Raw genomic sequence first — 21056 nt, forward strand, 5'->3', positions numbered from 1 at the left:
TGGAACAATTCCGGTGAATAATGTCGCTAAAATCATCGAAATATCGAATATCGGGAGATACCGTTATATGGGGGCTATACGAAGACGTGGACTTGCACAGACAATTTTCTGTCTTAGTGTGCAGTATCCATTTTGAACTTCAAATACCAATTCCGGTGAATAATGTGTCTAAAATCATCAAAATACGGAATATCGGGAGGTACCTTTATATGGGGGCTATATTAAAACGTGGACCTACATGGCTCATTTACGAACTTAACCTCCCTACTGGAAAAATAAACATGTGTGGAAAATTTTAGCAATCTATCTCAATTCATTCGAAAGATAGCGGGATTACAGCAGACAGACAGACGGACAGATAGACGGATATCGCTAAATCGACTTAGAACTTTACGCTGATCAAGAATATATATAGTTTGGTCTGACATGAGTATTTCGATGAGTTAAAAACGGAATGACAAAGTTATCTATGTTTGGGGGTAAAGCACTCACATTCTCCTTGTGTAGAATTTCAGACAGTTCCGTTGAAAAATGTGGCCAAAATCATCAGTATACCGAATATCGGGTACCTTTGCATAGGGGTTTATACGATATTGTGGTCCTATAAAGACAATTTCCTTTCAGGGGATAAAGTGCTCGCAAGGAACTCTTTGTGGCTATAATCATCAAAATACCGAAAATCGGGGGTACCGTTATATGGGGGCTATACGATATGGTAGACCTATATAGATAATTTTCATTCAAGGGATAAAGTATTGACAATGAACTCCTTGTGTGGACTTTCAGACAATTCCATTGAAAAATGTGGCTGAAATCATCAAAATACCGAATATCGGGGGGTACTGTTATATGGGGGCTATACGATATCGTGGACCTATATAGATAATTATATTCCAGTTGATAAAGTACTCACAAAGAACTCCTTGTGTGGATTTTCAGACAATACTATTGGAAAATGTGGCTAAAATCATCAGTATACCGAATATCGGGTACCTTTGCATAGGGGTTTATACGATATTGTGGTCCTATAAAGACAATTCCCTTTCAGGGGATAAAGTGCTCGCAAGGAACTCTTTGTGGCTATAATCATCAAAATACCGAAAATCGGGGGTACCGTTATATGGGGGCTATACGATATGGTAGACCTATATAGATAATTTTCATTCAAGGGATAAAGTATTGACAATGAACTCCTTGTGTGGACTTTCAGACAATTCCATTGAAAAATGTGGCTGAAATCATCAAAATACCGAAAATCGGGGGGTACTGTTATATGGGGGATATTCGATATCGTGGACCGATATAGCCCATATTCGAACTTGACCTGACTGCAGACAATAGAGAGATCTGTGCAAAATTGTAGCTTCCTATCTTAATTCGTTTAGACTGTAGCGTGATTACAACAGACGGACGGACGGACAGGGGTAAATCGTCTTAGAATTTTACGCTGATCAAGAATATATATACTTTGTTGGGTCTAAAATGATTATTTCGATGAGTTACAAACGGAATGACGAACTTAATATACTTTCCATACTATGTATGGTGGAGGGTATAAATATAGTAAGTCAAAAATGGAAAAAATAACACATTACTATTGTACATTTAAAGAGTCAAAATAAAAATGCCCAAATTTCACATTTTTACGCGATTTTTTTTTGGATTTTTTCCTTTTCTGCAATTCCCTATTTGTCTGAATCGTTAAAATCAGATCATCGGTTCTTGAGTTACAAGCGTAGTAACTAACACAACTTTCTTTTATAAATACTAGCTGGTCCGGCCCGCGTTGCCCCTCCGTACTTTTAGTCCCTTATGCATATTTTTAAAGCATAATAAATCACAGATCAGACTTATGAAAGCCGCACAATGTTTATTGTAAGTAATAACCCCATAGTAATTTCTATATAGAAATAAATATTCATGGCAAAAATTATAAAAGATATCCACCTGCTGTCAGTTAAAGATATTGTGAATAGCCAGATCTTTTTTTAGCCATAGGCATTAATTTTTGTGTTAACAACCTATATGATAAAGAGCATCTATAATAGCCCCATTTGAAAACTCAGCTCAATTTTTGGTATTCTAAAGAGCTTAGAAACATTTGTCATTCAAATGAGCTGTAATTTTGAATTTATATTTCCAACGTTTAGAATAACGTGCTTCATGGTATTTAGTTTTGTCCACCTCATTATTAGGGCCAGAATGATTTCAGAATAGCCAATGATAATTACTCTTTTACACCTACTTCTGTAAGAATGGAATTAATCTGTTTGTCATTCAGATTGAAAATTTTTCGCGAAAGGGTTTTCTACCCCCTTAGAAACAAAGATGCCAACTAAAGGAAAGCAAAAAAAAGTGTCCAAGAACCCGAAAATAGCTTACATCATATAATGGCGATACCAGAACGTGATCATTTTTTACAAGGATGGTTTCTTTTCAAATTACCAAGATTTGCCGACAATAGTATGAAAAATAGGGTTGAAATGTAAAATATACTTGAAATCGGGTTATATCCTCATCCCGGGGTTATGACCAATATCATAACCTGCAAAAGCGATTTAAGGCATCTCAAAGTTTAGGGGAAAATTCTTTTCTTACTAAATTTCCAATTCGCTCTACTATTTTGCACTCTTTATATTCGGTATTTCGTTGATTGCCCAATGAATTTGGCATTTTGAGTTCTCATTAGACGAATTATTGTCGTATGAAAGAAGTAGGTCCACGTTTTGAAATGAGCCCCATAACGCTTTGTCGGTCATTTTTGTTTGTTAAAATGTGTTCGCATCTTCCACCTGAAACACAATGTAGGTCCTGGAGTTGAAAGCTAGATGTCAATTTTAGACATGAACGATTCTATTTAAAGTCGTATATCGCACTTATTTCATTTTTGATATTATTCATTCGGAATTCCAAACAGTAGAAAATGTACACTTCTATATAATATTAAAAAATTTAAATATTTTCATTCACATTTTTATTGGTATATTTTCACCCGATTTTTTTGCCGAGATACGACTCCAAAATTGTATGAATTATTAAAATCCGTCGAGCCGTTCTTTAGTTATAAGCGTTGTAAATAACATGACTTTCTGTTATATGATGAACATAATTCTTTATCTTGTTAACAAAAAAAAAGATTGAATTATCATGTTCAATTCAATTTTTTTTTTTTTGTTAACAAAATATGAAAAATTGAAAAAAATCTTACATATAAATTTAACAAAAACAAATAAAAAAGCAGTAAGTTCGGCCGGGCCGAACTTTGAATACCGTCCACCATTTGGAACGAATTAGAAAATTTTCAAAAAAATAAAACCCATTAAAAATTCTTTTAAAATCTTTAAAATATCTAATATATCTTTAAAATATCTATCCCCCGATATATGGGGGGATATATGATATTGTAGACCTATTAAGACAAATCAATGTCTGGGTGTAAAGTACTGACAAGGAACTCCTTGTGTGGATTTTCGGATAATTCCGTTGAAAAATGTGGGTAAAATCATCAAAACGGGGTACCGCTATATGGGTGATATATGATATCGTTAACCTATGTAGAAAATTCTCTGTCGGTGGGTAAAGTGCTCACAAAGAACCCCATGTGTACCATTCCGTTGAAAGATGCGGCTAAAATCATCAAAATACCGAATATCGGGGGTACCGTTATATGGGGGCTATACGATATCGTGGACCTATATAGATAATTCTATATCGAGGTATAAAGTACCCACAATGAACTCCTTGTGTGGATTTTGGAGACCCCATAAAGTCCATATTTTTCATTATAGTATAATTCAATGACTTTAAACAAATGTTTAATGCTATTTTCTAATATTCGTAGTTTTTTAATGTTTCTGCCACAATTTCCCACTGATGAGTCCCACTTTGGCATTTCGGAGTTTATTTCATATAGACGTTCATCCCAAATCTACGTACCCAACCAATATTCTTTTGGGGGTTACAAATTCAATAGAATACAAAATTTTATTTTCTGACCACACATTAGTTGGGAACGTGGACTTGCGGGTACACTAATGTGGAGACTATACATAAATTAATGCCTATGTGGACAATTATCCGTAAGATGGCTCTCTATCCTAGGGTAGCCTAAATACAATTTTTTAGCCAAATCAATTGATGAATGTGGTCAAGACCAAGATGGGTCCTATTCCGAAAAATGAAAATTTTTTGCGAAAGGGTTTTCTACCCCCTTAGAAACAAAGATGCCAATTAAAGCCAGCAAAAAAAAGTGTCCAAGAACCCGAAAATAGCTTACATCATATAATGGCGATACCAGAACGTGATCATTTTTTGCAAGGATGGTTTCCTTTCAAATTACCAAATTGCCCAATGAATTTGGCATTTTGAGTTCTCATTGGACGAATTATTGTCGTATGAAAGAAGTAGGTCCGCATTTTGAAATGAGCCCCATAACGCTTTGTCGGTCATTTTTGTTTGTTAAAATGTGTTCGCATCTTCCACCTGAAACACGATTCCATTTAAAGTCGTATATCGCACTTATTTCATTTTATTCATTCAGAATTCAAAACAATAGAAAATGTACACTTCTATATAATATTTAAAATTTAAATATTTTCATTCATATTTTTATTGGTATATTTTCACCCGATTTTTTTGCCGAGATACGACTCCAAAATTGTATGAATTGTTAAAATCCGTCGAGCCGTTATTTAGTTATACGCGTTGTAAATAATATAACTTTCTTTTATATGATGAACATAATTCTTTATCTTGTTAACAAAAAAAAAAAGATGTTCAATTCATTTTTTTTTTTGTTAACAAAATATGAAAAATTGAAAAAAAATCTTACATATAAATTTAACAGAAACAAATAAAAAAAGCAGTAAGTTCGGCCGGGCCGAACTTTGAATACCGTCCACCATTTGGAATGAATTAGAAAATTTTCAAAAAAATAAAATCCATTAAAAATTCTTTTAAAATCTTTAAAATATCTAATATATCTTTAAAATATCTATCCCCCCGATATATGGGGGGATATATGATATTGTAGACCTATTAAGACAAATCAATGTCTGGGTGTAAAGTACTCACAAGGAACTCCTTGTGTGGATTTTCAGATAATTCCGTTGAAAAATGTGGGTAAAATCATCAAAACGGTGTACCGCTATATGGGTGATACATGATATCGTTAACCTATGTAGAAAATTCTCTGTCGGTGGGTAAAGTGCTCACAAAGAACCCCTTGTGTACCATTCCGTTGAAAGATGTGGCTAAAATCATCAAAATACCGAATATCGGGGGTACCGTTATATGGGGGCTATACGATATCGTGGACCTATAGAGACAATTCTCTCTCAGGGGGTAAAGTACTCACAAGGAACTACTTGTGTGGATTTTAAGACAATTCCATTGAAAATGTGGCTAACATCATCAAAATACCGAATATCGGGGGGTACAGTTATATGGGGGATGTACGATATCGTGGACCTATATAGACAATGCTTTTTCAGGGGGTAAAATACTCATAAGGGACTCCTTTTGTGGAATTTCAGACACTTCCATTGAATAATGTGGCTAAAATCATCAAAATACCGAATACCGGGGGGTACCGTTATATGGGGGCTGTCATGGACCTATATAGATAATTCTCTGCCGAGGTATAAAGTACCCACAAGGAACTCCTTGTGTGAATTTTCAAACAATTCCGTTGAAAAATGTGGGTAAAGTTATCAAAAAACCGAATATCGGGGGTACCGTTATATGGGGGATATTCGATATCGTGGACCTATATAGACAATGCTTTTTCAGGGGGTAAAATACTCACAAGGGACTCCTTTTGTGGAATTTCAGACACTTCCATTGAATAATGTGGCTAAAATCATCAAAATACCGAATACCGGGGGGTACCGTTATATGGGGGCTATACGATATCATGGACCTATATAGATAATTCTCTGCCGAGGTATAAAGTACACACAAGGAACTCCTTGTGTGGATTTTCAAACAATTTCGTTGAAAAATGTTATCAAAAAACCGAACATCGTGGGTACCGGTATATGGGGGATATACGATATCGTGGACCGATATAGCCCATCTTCGAACTTGACCTGCCTGCAGACTAAAGAGAGATCTGTGCAAAATTTTAGCTTCCTATCTTAATTCGTTTTGACTGTAGCGTGATTACAACAGACGGACGGACAGGGCTAAATCGTCTTAGAATTTTACGCTGATCAAGAATATATACACTTTGTTGGATCTAAAATTATTATTTCGATGAGTTACAAACGGAATGACGAACTTAATATACCCTCCATATGTATGGTGGAGGGCATAAAAAAAATTCCAGTAAAAATTTTTGTTGATGTTTTTCTTGATTTTAGAATTTTTGCAATGTCGTCGTCTCTTTTTCGTGATTTTAAAAAATCCATTATCCTTTAAGTTTTGTTTGACCGCGTAAAATTATTTCGATATCATCTATTCAGTTTCGCCACCACATAACTGTGTACTTCACTTCAATACAACTCGCCTTTTCAGTTTTAAGAAATCGAGTCAATTAAATAAAATTAATCAAATTAAAAAAAAAACCGTTCGAACATAGTAAATATTGTTTTTTTTATGGCATATTATCGTCTGAAATAATATTATTCGCTTACCCAATAAATACATAAACAGATTTTGTCGCTTTATACTCCCCAAAGAACTACGCATCATATTGGAACTCAAAAAAAAAAACAAGTTAAAAAGCAGTAAGATCAGCCGGGCCGAACTTTGAATACTCTCCACCACTTGGAACGAATTTGGAAATTTTCAAAAAATAAAATTTTTAAAAAATACTGTTAACATTTAAAAAATACCAAATATAGCCGATATATTGGGGTCTATACGACGTGGCATTGTTTGTCATAAGCCATTATCATATTCAAATTCGAAACTTAAAATAAACAGTGAATAGTGTAGCTAAAATCATAGAAATATCGTATATGGGGAGGTACCGTTATATCGGAGCTGTGCGAAGACCTGGACCTGCATAGACAATTTTCTGTCACAGGCTGTAGTTCCCATTACGAACTCTAAATACGTAATTTGAAACTACTACGATGAATAATGACGCTAAAATCATTAAAATACCGAATATTGGGTGGTATTTGTTATATGGTATTTGTTATGCGAAGACGTGGATCTGCATAGATAATTTTCTGCCTTAGGCTGTAAAATCCATTTCGAACTTCAAACAACAAATTTGAAACAATTCCGGTGAATCAGTAGGTACCGTTATATGGGGGCTATATGAAAACGTGAACCTACATGGCCCATTTACAAACTTAACCTGCCTACTGGCAAAAAAAAAAACATGTTTGCAAAATTTTAGTCTTCTATCTCAATTCGTTCGAAAGATAGCGTGATTACAATAGACGGACAGACAGACAGACGAACATGGCTAAATCGTCTTAGAATTTTACGCTGATCAGGAATATATATACTATGTTGGGTCCAAGATCATTATTTCGATGAGTTACAAACGGAATGACAAAATGAATATACCCTCCATAGTATGGTGGAGGGTATAAAAACAGTTCTATAAACAAAGAACTTAAAAAGTACTGATTGTGGATTCTACAAAATACTGAAATATTGAAGAACCACAACACAACTCAAACCTCACAATATGGAAAGAAAACTATCTGCTACACGACCGATAAACAGTGTTTTTAAGTCCCACGATGACATTTTTATACTTTCTAATACTAATGTAAGTTATCTTTTGTATTTATCATAAATTACAAATAGACGTAAAATAACCATATATAATCTGAAACATACAAAAATATTTGTGAACTATATTAAAAAAAGCCCTTTATACTTAAAATTTCAATCCCCTCGTTAAAAAAGAAACATAATTTGTTTAATCGTTGTTAAAAAAAAAAAAAAAAACAAAAGAAAAATTTAACAAGTAAAAAACCATTTGAATACCCTCCACCATTTGGAACCAATTAGGAAATTTTCAAAAAAATTAAATCCATTAACAATTCTGTTAAAATCTTAAAAATACCGAATATCGTAAGGTGCCGATATATTGAGGTGATATACAATATTGTGGACCTATACAGACAAATATACGTCTGAAAAGTACTCACCAGGAACTCCTTGTGTGGATTTTCAGACAATTCCATTGCGAAATGTGGTTAAAATCATCAAAATACCGAATATCGGGGGTACATTTATATGGGGGGGGGGGGGACAATTCTCTTTCAGGGGGTAAAGTGCTCACAAAGAACCCCTTGTGTACTATTTCAGACAACTCTGTTGAAAATTGTGGCTAAAATCATCAAAATACCGAATATCGGGGGTACCGTTATATGGGGGCTATACGATATCGTGAAAATAGACAATTATCTTGCAGGGTGTAAAATACCCACAAGGAACTCTATGTGTGGAATTTCACACAATTCAATTGAAAAATGTGGGTACCGTTATATGGGGGCTATACGATATCATGGACCTATATAGACAATTCTCAGACGGACAGACAGACAGACGGACATGGCTAAATCGACTTGGAATTTTACGCTGATCAAGAATACATATACTTTGTTGGGTCTGACATGAGTATTTCGAGGATTACAAACGGAATGACAAAGTTAATATACCCTCCATAGTATGGTGGAGGGTATAAAAATAAACAAGTAAAAAAACTTTTAATACCCTCCACCTTAGGGTAAAGGAAACATTAGAAGAAAAGTGGTAAAAACCATAAAAAAAGGCCGATTGTCGGGAGGTATCGTTATACGGGGGCTATACCAAATCGTGGACCTGCACATACAATGTTTCGCGAAAGGAGCTAGAACCAATTATGACCTACAAATACCAATTTTCAGACAAATCCGTGAAAAAATGTGACAAAAATCATCAAATTACAGAATATTGTGAGGTACCTTTATATGCGGGCTATACCAAACGTAGACCTATACATGCAATGTTTTGCCACACGCACAGGGACCCGTTATGACCTAAAAATACCAATTTCCAGACAAATCCGTGAAAAAATGTGGCATAAATAATCAAAATACCGAATATCGGGAGGTACCGTTATATGGGGACTATACCAGAACGTGGACCGATATATCTCATTTTCACTACCAACCATCCCAGACACAAAACAAATTGCTCTGCTAAATTTTGGCGCTCTACGTCAAATAATGTGGGCTGTATCGTGATTTCAACAGACAGACAGGCAGACGGACAGACAAACAGACAAACAGAGGGACAGACAGACGAACATCGACTTAGAATTTTATGCTGATTATGAATATATATAATTTATGGGGTCTACGACGAATATTAAAGGATGTTATTATCTTTTAAATAAAATGCCAAATCCCAAAAACCTAGTCCGACCACCAATCCTAAACGGACCCCAAATCCTTGCCATCCCCCAAAACAATCTAACAGACCTGAACCAGGACAGATAAACTTAACAGGCCTTAGAAATATTATTCTAGAAATAGTGAGTTACCTCAAGCACTACAAGCTACATTAAATCCGAAAGCTATTCAAACAAACGCGGTAGGTAGTATAGGTGACTTAGATAATATCCCCGATGATGTCAAATGTTTAAGGGAATTTTCAGCAAATCATAAAAGTTTAACTCTTGGAGAAAGACCGTGGAAAAATTTGAAGAATATATGAAAATCTGAAAGGTTCTCCAAAATACTACAGTATTTTGAACATAATTAGAAATAAAATTGTAGGTAATGCAGACATAGCGTTGTAGTCGTACAACACTCCTTTAGATTGGCCAGTAATTTCCAAGTGCCTTACCCTACACTACGCCGACAAACGAGATGTATCAACATTAGAATGCCAAATGACAAGTCTGATTCAAGGGATCTCCACAGTTCAGGAATTTTATCAGGCAGTTTATTCACATCTATTCCTGTTACTGATCAAACTAGGAGGATTAGAAGCTGGAAACGAGGGTCTAAGTTTGCTAACACAAACTTATCGAAGCAAGGCCATCGTTACGTTTTATGATTACGTTTTACGATTTATCCGAGGCTCTTCATTTATGCCTTAAAGTAGAAAACCAGAAATTTCGGACTAATCATGCCCAAAATCAGAATTGTCAGCTGTTATATGGGGGCTACACCAAATCATGGACCCATACATGCAATGTTTCGCCACCGGAGCTGGAACCCATTATCAAAACATTAAAACACCGAATATCGGGAGGTACCATTATGTGGGGACTATACCAGAACCTGGACCAATATATATCTCATCCTCAACACAAACCATCCTAGACACAATACAAATTGCTCTGCTAAATTTCTACTTCAAATAATGTGGGCTGTATCGTGATTTCAACAGAAAATATTTAAGGATGCTACAAACGAAATGACAAAGTTAATATACCCTCCTTTTCAAGGTGGAGGGTTTAAAAATAATTCCTAACAAAATTTCATTCGTTGCGAAATCCGTAGCAGGTGACGTGATCACACACGTAAATAAACCTTTTTAAACTAGACAACAAACTTAAATTCTATCTAATGCCTAGTCTAAAATCTTTCAACAGCAGTCAAGGAGATGACAGTCTTAAAGCTTTAGACGCAGTCATTTACACAAATAACAAGTTAAAAAGCAGTAAGTTCGGCCGGGCCGAACTTTGAATACCCTCCACCATTTGGAACGAATTTGGAAATTTTCAAAAAATAAAATCCTTAAGAAATTTTTTTAAATTTTTAAAAATACCGAATATAGCCGTTATATGGGGGTTTATACGACGTGAACCTGCATAGGCATTATTTGTCATAAGCCATTACCATATTTAAATTCGAAACTTTATAATAAACGGTGAATAATGTAGCTAAAATCATCAAAATATCGTATATAGGTACCATTATATCGAAGCTGTGCGAAGAACTGCACCAGCATAGACAATTTTCTGTCACATGCTGTAGCATCTATTACAATTTGAAATACGACATCTCAAAAAATTTCGGTGGGTATTGTACCTAGAATCGTCAAAATACCGAATGTAGGGAGGTACTGATATATGGGGCCTATACGAAGACGGGGAGTTGCACAGATGATTTTCTGTCTTAGGCTGTAGTATCTTTTTCGAACTTCAAATACCAAATTTGAAACAGTTCTGATGAATAATGTCGCTAAAAACATCAAAATACCGAATATAGGGAGGTACCGTTATATGGGGGTTATACGAAGACGGGGAGCTGCACAGATGATTTTCTGTCTTAGGGTCTAGTATCCATTTCAAACTTCAAATACCAAATTTGAAACAATTCCGGGGAATAATATCGCTAAAATCATCAAAATACCGAATATTGGGAAGTACCGTTATATGGGGGCTATATGAAAACGTAGACCACCATGGCCCATTTACGAACTTAACCTACCTACTGGCAAAAGAAACGTGTGTGCAAAATTTTAGCCTTCTATCTCAATTCGTTCGAAAGATAGCGTGATTACAACAGACAGAAGGACAGACGGAAATCGCTGAATCGAATTAGAATTTTACACTGATCAAGAATATATATACTTTGTTGGGTCTGACGTGAGTATTTCGAGGAGTTACAAAAGGAATAACAAAGTTGATATACCCTCCATAGTATGGAGTAGCGTATAAAATTACATGATTGTTCGCCAGCACACTAAGGTTCGACTGAAACAACATGCCAGTCAAAGTGTGAATACTATAAAATTACGAGATGATCACATGAACTGCAGTCAAATAGAAGCTATGAACTGTTTAGTAGGTAAATTCTCTAAGCACTTCGTAGAGCCAGACGAGAAATTAACGTACACAACTAAAATAGTTAGAAAGATCGGTACATCAAATGATTCTCCAAAGTATACCAAATTTTTACCTTATCCGGCTTCGTTAAAGCGTGAAGTCGAGATGCAAGTGGAAAAACTGTTAAGAGATGGAATCATACAGCCGTACAATTCACCTGTATGGATAGGGGATAAAAAATGATTCCCAGAGGAATAAAGAAGAAGTAGAATTTTTCGGATTAATTATATCCGAGGCAGGTATAAAAACCAACCCAAAAAGTGGAACTTTCCCCAACCCAGAACCATAAAAGAACTTCGATCCTTCCGAGGCCTCGCGGGTTTTTTCGCCGTTTTATAAAAGATTATGAAAATTTGGCAAATCCGCTGACGTTACTTCTGAAAGCTGAAGAAGGTTGAATATCGAAAGCACAATAGTCCAAGATTTCTATAGAATTTAATGTAGCGGCGGTAGAAGCATTTACAAAGATAAAAAACTCTCTAATATCAAGAGATATATTGTTGTACTATCCAAACTATGAAAAGCCCTTCGAGCTAATAACTGATATGTCAGATTATGCTCTCGGAGCAGTTTTGTCTCAAGGAGACAAGTCCATTCAAGAAATTTTTCCACAGCACTTTGCAAAATATCGCATTGCATTTACAAGCCTCCAAGTAGAAGACAATCACCAACAGAATGAAATAATTATCAGCACCCACAAAAGAGGTCATAAAAATGCCAGAGAAAATGAAATACAAATACTCGAAAAATATTATTTTCCCAATAAAGTTAACAGAATTGTCAAACAATGTACTGTTTGCAAAGAAAACAAATAGGACAGGCATCGACCGAAACCTGAACTGAGGGAAACACCAATACCCTCATATCCTGGAGAAATATTGATATTTTTAAAACGGAGAATAAACTTGCCTTTACAGCATTGGATAAATTTTCAAAATACGCTCAGGACAGGATTGTTAGGTAAAGAGCCATTGAAGAACGAGAATTAGTATTTTTATTTCCAAAAATATGTTCCAAAAATTATAGTTTTTGATAATGAGAAATTTTTTATTCGGCTTCAATAATTTTTACGTTACAGGTTCAGCGATTTTACTCAAACCTAGTTGAAATTATGCGTTGCCTTCGAATAGAACTTTTAGACGCAATTTATGAATGCAATTACACAATGCATAGTACAACAGGACAAATACCACTCGAAATGTATGATAAAGCAATACAAGATAATATCCATAGATTACGAGACAAACAAATAACTGACCTTAAAACTAATAATAAAAACGGGAATAAATCAAACAATTTGACCCAGGTGATGAAATCTATGTAAAAATCCTTAAGCGTTTAGGGACTAAATTGACTCCAAGATTTAGGAAAGATATAGTAAAAGAAAATAACTCTACTACAATAATTACAGAATCAGGAAAAGTAGTACAAAAAAGCAACATTAAGAACTGAGACCATCTTTATACTACTGTTTACAGAAACTTAACATTTCAACATTTGGTCAGTCATAACTCGGACCTTTTCACAATGGATTTTCAAAAATACAGGATGGAACATTTATCATTACTCACATCATAGACAGATACAGGAACCTCGTGAATGACATACTGTGGAAAATTACACAAACTATACCTAAATCCAATCCTTTTTTCCCACTCCTAACACACGAAATATCACATATACACGATGTCATTGAAACCATAGAACCAATAGAAATATACAGAAAAAAGAGCCATTAATATGATAGGCATAGTCTAGAAATATAACGCGGGATCTCCACATTAATTACAAAAAATTTAGACCAAACAATCCAAAATAATCAAGAAGTAATAATAAATAATATTTTTACAGAGAGGTTACTAAACCTTACCCAAATTATAAAAAAAATACATAATCCATTAAACACGATAGTAACTATGTAAATGAAGCTGCACTCGGCATGCAAATAAAACATAGATTTACAAATGAAGAACTAACTAATATTAAATTTGCAATGCAATGGTAAACCAAAATATTGTAAATTGCTTTTTGTTTAATGAAACGAAATGAAAATTGCATTAGAAACAAGTAAAAAAACATTAAGTTCGGCCGGGCCAATCTTTTAATACCCTCCACCTTACGGTAAAAGAAACATTAGAAGAAATGTAACAAAAACCATTAAAATGCCGAATATCGGGAGGTACCGTTATATGGGGGTTACACCAAAACGTGGACCTATAATTAAAATGTTTCGCCACACGATATAGGACCCATTATTACCCACAAATACCAATTTTTAAATAAATCAGTGAAAAAATGTGGCAAAAACCTTCAAATTACCGAATATTGGGAGGTACCGTTATATGGGGGCTATACCAAACCATGGACCCATGCATGTAATGTTTCGCCACCGAAGCTGGCACCCATTATGACCGACAAATACCAATTTTCGAACAAATCCGTGAAAAAATGTGGCAAAAATCATCAAATTACCGAATATCGGGAGGTACCGTTATATGGGGGCTATACCAAAACGTGGACCTATAATTACAATGTTTCGCCACACGAACTAGGATCCATTATGACCCACAAATACCAATTTTTAGACAAATTAGTGAAAAAATGTGGCAAAAACCATCAAAATACCGAATATCGGGAGGTACTGTTATATGGGGTCTATACCAAATCATGGACTCATACATGCAATGTTTCGCCACCGGAGCTAGAACCCATTATGACCAACAATAACAATTTTCAGACAAATCCGTGAAAAAAGGTTGCAAAAATCATCAAATTACAGAATATCGGGAGGTACCGTTATATGCGGGCTATACCAAATCAAGGACCCATACATGCAATGTTTTGCCACCGGAGCTGGAAACCATTATGACCCACAAATACCAATTTTAGACAAATCCGTGAAAAAATGTGGCAAAAAAAAACTAAAATACCGAATATCGGGAGATACCTTTATATGGGGGCTATACCACAACGTGGACCTATACATGCAATGTTTTGCCACACGCTCAGGGACCCGTTATGACCTAAAAATACCAATTTCCAGACAAATCCGTGAAAAATGTGGCGTAAATCATCAAAATACCGAATATCGGGAGGTACAGTTATATGGGGACTATACCAGAACGTGGACCGATATATCTCATTTTCAATACCAACCACCCTAGACACAATGCAAATAGCTCTGCTAAATTTTGGCGCTCTACGTCAAATAATGTGGGCTGTATCGTGATTTCAACAGACAGACAGACAGACGGACATCGTTTAATCGACTTTGAATTTTATGCTGATTATGAATATATATACTTTACGGGGTCTAAGACGAATATTTAAGGATGTTACAAACAGAATGACAAAGTTAATATACCCTCCTTTCCAAGATGGAGGGTATAAAAATAAAAGAGAAACCCTACAATTTGCAACAATTAAAGTATTGCATAATCAGGAAAAACTTTTATACATTATTGTAATTCCTCCAACTAGCAAAGAAAACTTCCAAAATTTTTTAATCAGACCTGTAAAAAGAAATAATAGAATCTATATGTAAAAGCGCCGAAATTGCGCTCCGATAAAGAAAGGGAAGAAAAATAAAAACACAAATAGTTTTAGTTTAAAATTCAAATAAAAGCAGTCGCTTTATTGATAAATAATAAATAATAGAAACAAGTAAAAAAACATTAAGTTCGGCCGGGCCAAACTTTTAATACCCTCCACCCTAGGGTAAAAGAACATTAGAAGAAATGTGGCAAAAAACATTAAAATGCCGAATATCGGGAGGTACCGTTATATAGGGGCTACACCAACACGTGCACCTATAATTACAATGTTTCGCCACACGAACTAGGACCCATTATGACCCACAAATACCAACTTTTACACAAATCAGTGAAAAAATGTGGCATAAATCATCAAAATACCGAATATCGGGAGGTACCGTTATATGGGGGCTATACCAAAACGTGGACCTATACATGCAATGTTTTGCCACACGCTCAGGGACCCGTCATGACCTACAAATACCAATTTTCAGATAAATCCGTGAAAAAATGTGGCATAAATCATCAAAATACCGAATATCGGGAGGTACCGTTATATGGGGACTATACCAGAACGTGGACCGATATATCTCATTTTCAATACCAACCATCCTAGGGACAATACACACACTTGTGCCAAATTTCAAAGGTCTACGTCAAATAATGTGGGCTCTATCGTGATTTCAACAGACAGACAGACGGACAGACAGACAGACAGACAGACAGACGGACATCGCTAAATCGTCTTAGAATTTTATGCTGATTATGAATATATATACTTTATGGGGTCTACGACGAATATTTAGAGGTGTTACAAACGGAATGACAAAGTTAATATACCCTCCTACCCATGGTGGAGGTTATAAAAAAGGGGAAAATTAGCAAACAGGTTACCTGTGTTACGATCGATCTATACGAAGAAGAATAATGCCGAAAGGTGGCGTCGGCGCAAACCAATACTTGTTAGAAAACTGCTAGTTGACAGTTCAAAGTTGTAACAATAAGGAGCAAGCAGTTTTCTAACGAGTATGCAAAATCAAACACAATGGAATTAGATCGACAACAAAGAGGTGCATTTCCAAACAATGCAAGTTAATTAGTTTAATATTTCTTGCGTAAACATTAGGCGCCCACCTTGCAACATTATGAATGTTGTAACACAGGTCGATAAGTATGTATTGTAACATGTATGTACTATATAATGAAAAAAGGAGGTGCAGTGTTTTGTGCTAAATTTTGGCGCTCTACGTCAAATAATGTGGGCTGTATCGTGATTTCAACAGACAGACGGAAATCGTTAAATCGACTTAGAATTTTTGCTGATTATGAATATATATACTTTACGGGGTCTAAGACGAATATTTAAGGATGTTACAAACGGAATGACAAAGTTAATATACCCTCCTTTCCAAGGTGGAGGGTATAAAAATAAAAGAGAAACCCTACAATTTGCAACAATTAAAGTATTGCATAATCAGGAAAAACTTTTATACATTATTGTAATTCCTCCAACTAGCAAAGAAAACTTCCAAAATTTTTTAATCAGACCTGTAAAAAGAAATAATAGAATCTTAAGTACTATATGTAAATGCGCCGAAATTGCGCTCCGATAAAGAAAGGGAAGAAAAATAAAAACACAAATAGTTTTAGTTTAAAATTCAAATAAAAGCAGTCGCTTTATTGATAAATAATAAATAATAGAAAAAAAGGGGAAAATTAGCTAACAGGTTACCTGTGTTACGATCGATCTATACGAAGAAGAATAATGCCGAAAGGTGGCGTCGGCGCAAACCAATACTCGTTAGAAAACTGCTAGTTGACAGTTCAAAGTTGTAACAATAAGGAGTAAGCAGTTTTCTAACGAGTATGCAAAATCAAACACAATGGAATTAGATCGACAACAAAGAGGTGAATTTCCAAACAATGCAAGTTAATTAATTTAATATTTCTTGCGTAAACATTAGGCGCCCACCTTGCAACATTATGAATGTTGTAACACAGGTCGATAAGTATGTATTGTAACATGTATGTACTATATAATGAAAAAAGGAGGTGCAGTGTTTTGTGAGCAATTCAAATTTATTTTGGTAGAGTTTATGTTTTCAAAAATTCGGATTTTTACTATGTTCTACTAATTGTAGCAGACTCCAGACAATACCCAACCAAATATGGTGTATTGTGCTATAGGTAATCCGGCCGTCGTCTGCACCCGATGAGTCACCACCTTCGAATACACATCCGGGCCCAGCACCAACGCAACCCGACTTGGTCGAAAAAAAGGAGGGATCTGCTAAAGGCAATCCAAGGAATACCTTTTCACTGACGGCTTCGCGAGGAGTATAAACATGACGAAGATCTGCAACCCTTGCCACTAAAGATATACTTTGAGTGACATCATACACGGACGTGACCGTGATTCGACAAAGCCGAATTCCATCTAGGTCGGAAGTGGGAAGTTTCAATTGGTCTACCATTGTCACACAAATGAGACTCTGTATTGAGCAAGTATCCAGCACCGCTCGGACTGGAAAAGTCGGTCCGACACATTGAAGTCGTACTACTAGACTTGGGGATAAGGTCGCCACCGATTGTAATGGCAGTATGCCCAGGGAACTACCAGATGAATGGCAGAAGGATCGTGAAACCTCGGACGAACGAAGATCGGATCTAGTACTCGGACCAGAATGCTGGCGCGGACGGAACATGGGTTGAGAACCTCGACCAACATCTTTTCTATTATCATGCAGCAAAGCATGATGGTCCCCACCGCATTTGTAGCAGCTTTTGGTGCTATGGCAATTACGCGCTTGGTGCCATTTGCCAAGGCAATGCGTACAATCTCGATGCTGGACCACAACATTGAGACGCGATTCCAGCGTCATTTCTAAAAATTGTTTGCAGGTGCTCAGCGAGTGCCTGCGCAGACAAACCCGACAGCTATATTTATGTGGGGTGTCCGAATCGACCTCAGTAACGGTCGTACTCCCCAATTCTGCCAAACGAGCGGTCGCGATTGAATCCACAGATATGGATTCCGATCTGTTAGGAAAGAGTTGTCGACCCGATGAACCCGCAGAGACGGATTCAATATTCAAATGCCGTTCGTTTGAACCCGCAGTAACGGATTCCGCGTTATTGATATTTAAATCCGCAGTGACGGATTTCGATAAAGTGGCAGCAACATTATTGGAATCCGCAGTGACGGATTCCGTTGACATTTCTATCGGATCCGCAGAGACGGATTCCGATTCAGTGAGTGTCACTGCAGCGATTGGCTTCACCAAATCATCCACTACCTCTGAAGTAGTCCTCTGTTTTTTGTCGGCCCTTTCCAAATGGTTATCAATTGCCGTCACAAGATCGATGTTGTACATATTAGAGGAATCCATTTTCTAAGAAAAAATTGCGAATTTAAAGGGAATTCGAGATTGAATGGTCGGTCAAAGTGACCAGTTTAGATATGGGCCGCTTTACAACTCCATTTGCTGTGCGAACATCGACAATTCGAACATGACCATCAATACCCGGGTAAATATTTTCTACTCGGCCTAACTTCCAAGATGTCGGTGGAAGTTGTTCATGACGAATTACCACAAGATCGTCTTTTTGGTTTTCGCGTTCGGGAAATTTCCACTTATAGCGCATGTGCAAGCTTTTTAAATATTCTCTTTCCATCTAAGGCAAAACAAATGAGCAAGGGCCTGTACTTTTCGAAACCTATTCACGAGCGATAAAGGTTCGTTAGATACTACAGGCTCAGAAGGAGCGAGTAATGGAGCGCCAATCAAAAAATGACCTGGTGTCAAAGCTACTAGTTCATCCGGACTATCAGACATCGGACATAGAGACGCGAATTCAAACAAGCCTCTATTCTGGCTAGAACGGTTGCCAATTCTCTAAGGTAAGTCGAACATTTCGAACTTGTCTTCGAAAGTGTTGCTTGAAACTTTTCACTCCAGCTTCTCAGAGCCCTACCATATGTGGAGCACCCGCTGGAATGAAATGCCAATTGAGGCCCTGAGTTGCAAATACATTACAGACCGATTCGCAACTATTCCGGATGAATTCTCGGAAATTCCGACGTAACTCACGGGAAGCACCTACGAAAGTCGTACCGTTGTCCGAATATATAAAGCTAGGACAACCTCGACGTGCAACAAATCGATGAAAAGCCAGCAAGAAATTGGCAGTGGACAAATCGGATACTGCCTCTAAATGTATGGCCTTGGTAGAAAAACAATCGAACACACAAACATATCCTTTTGTAATCTTACACGCACGGCTAGTAAATGACTTAATCTCAAATGGACCGGCGAAGTCGACCCCAGTTGTTGTGAACGCCCTATCAATTATTGTTCTTTCAAGTGGAAGCGCCGCCATTATTTGGCTACAATGTCGTTTCTTCTCCAAGATACATACTTTACAATTATGAACCACCAAACGAATCAAAAATTTTACTCGAGGAATCCAATATTCCATCATTAGCGTACGAAGCATAAGCTGAACGTCTCCAGAACACATTTTATGTGGATGTATTCGACCAAAAGTGTCGCGAACATACTTTTATAGGGAAGAATTATGGGATGACGCTCCGAATATGAAAGGCAGGGCGCACGTACAAGACGACCATGAATTCTCATGACACCATTTTCGTCAACAAAGGGATTGAGGGCAACGAGGGAACTGTTTTTAGAAATGGGTTCCTTGTCGATTAGTTTTTTATAGTCTTCAGCAAAATGAATCTTTTGAGTTGTAATTACGAGGCGAGTACGAACCTCTTTTAATTCTTCGGCAGAAATCCGAGAGTTTGGGTAATTAAATGTACCCCTATACCGCGAATGTGTCTGGCGAATGAATCTTAAAACATACGCCATTGTGCGAAGTCCCTTTTCAAATGAGGAATATCTTTCGAGAATATCTTCGAAGGAAGGCGGAAAGATCGAAAAATGACAATGAACAGACCGTTTTTCAATGTCAGTCCCAAGCGGAGCCAGGTCTCGAATAGACCAATCCGACTTCTTTTTGCTAAGCCATTGAGGCCCATGCCACCAAAGAGAGCTCACAGCTAAATCTGCGGGCGATAAACCACGACTTCCCAGGTCTGCTGGATTATCCTCCGACCTAACGTGATACCAATTATGATTCCCCACATTTTCCTGAATTCTACATACTTGATTAGCTACAAATGTAGTCCAAGTGGAAGGAATTTTTCTTAGCCACGACAACACAATAGTGGAATCCGTCCAACAATAAACTTGACGAAATTCCAAATCGATCTCTTTTACGATAATTTTTAAAAGTTCAAAGGCTAATACTGCGCCGCAAAGTTCAAGACGAGGGAGAGAAATAGATTTCAATGGAGCCACTTTTGTCTTACTAGATAATAAATGCACGAACACATTTTTATCTGGAGACTCGATTCTCATATATGCTACCCCCGCGTATGCCTTAACAGAGGCATCCGAAAAGACGTGTAATTCAGCCGAACACTCAAGGGTATACCGAAGCCAACGAGGTATTTTTTATCAAATTTACCTTAGGGTAACAATCGACGAATTTGCGCCACTCCGAATAAGTAGCGGGCAACAGGTGCTCGTCCCAACCAATTTGGTCTAGCCACACCTTTTGTATTATGATTTTCACGGTCACAATAACCGGGCTAACCCAACCTACCGGGTCAAAAAGTTTGGCGATTGAAGATAGTACTTCCCGCTTTGTATAACTTGATT

This window comes from Musca domestica, unplaced genomic scaffold, assembly GCF_030504385.1.
Source record: "Musca domestica strain aabys unplaced genomic scaffold, Musca_domestica.polishedcontigs.V.1.1 139, whole genome shotgun sequence".
In the NCBI taxonomy this organism is placed as follows: Eukaryota; Metazoa; Arthropoda; class Insecta; order Diptera; family Muscidae; genus Musca; species Musca domestica.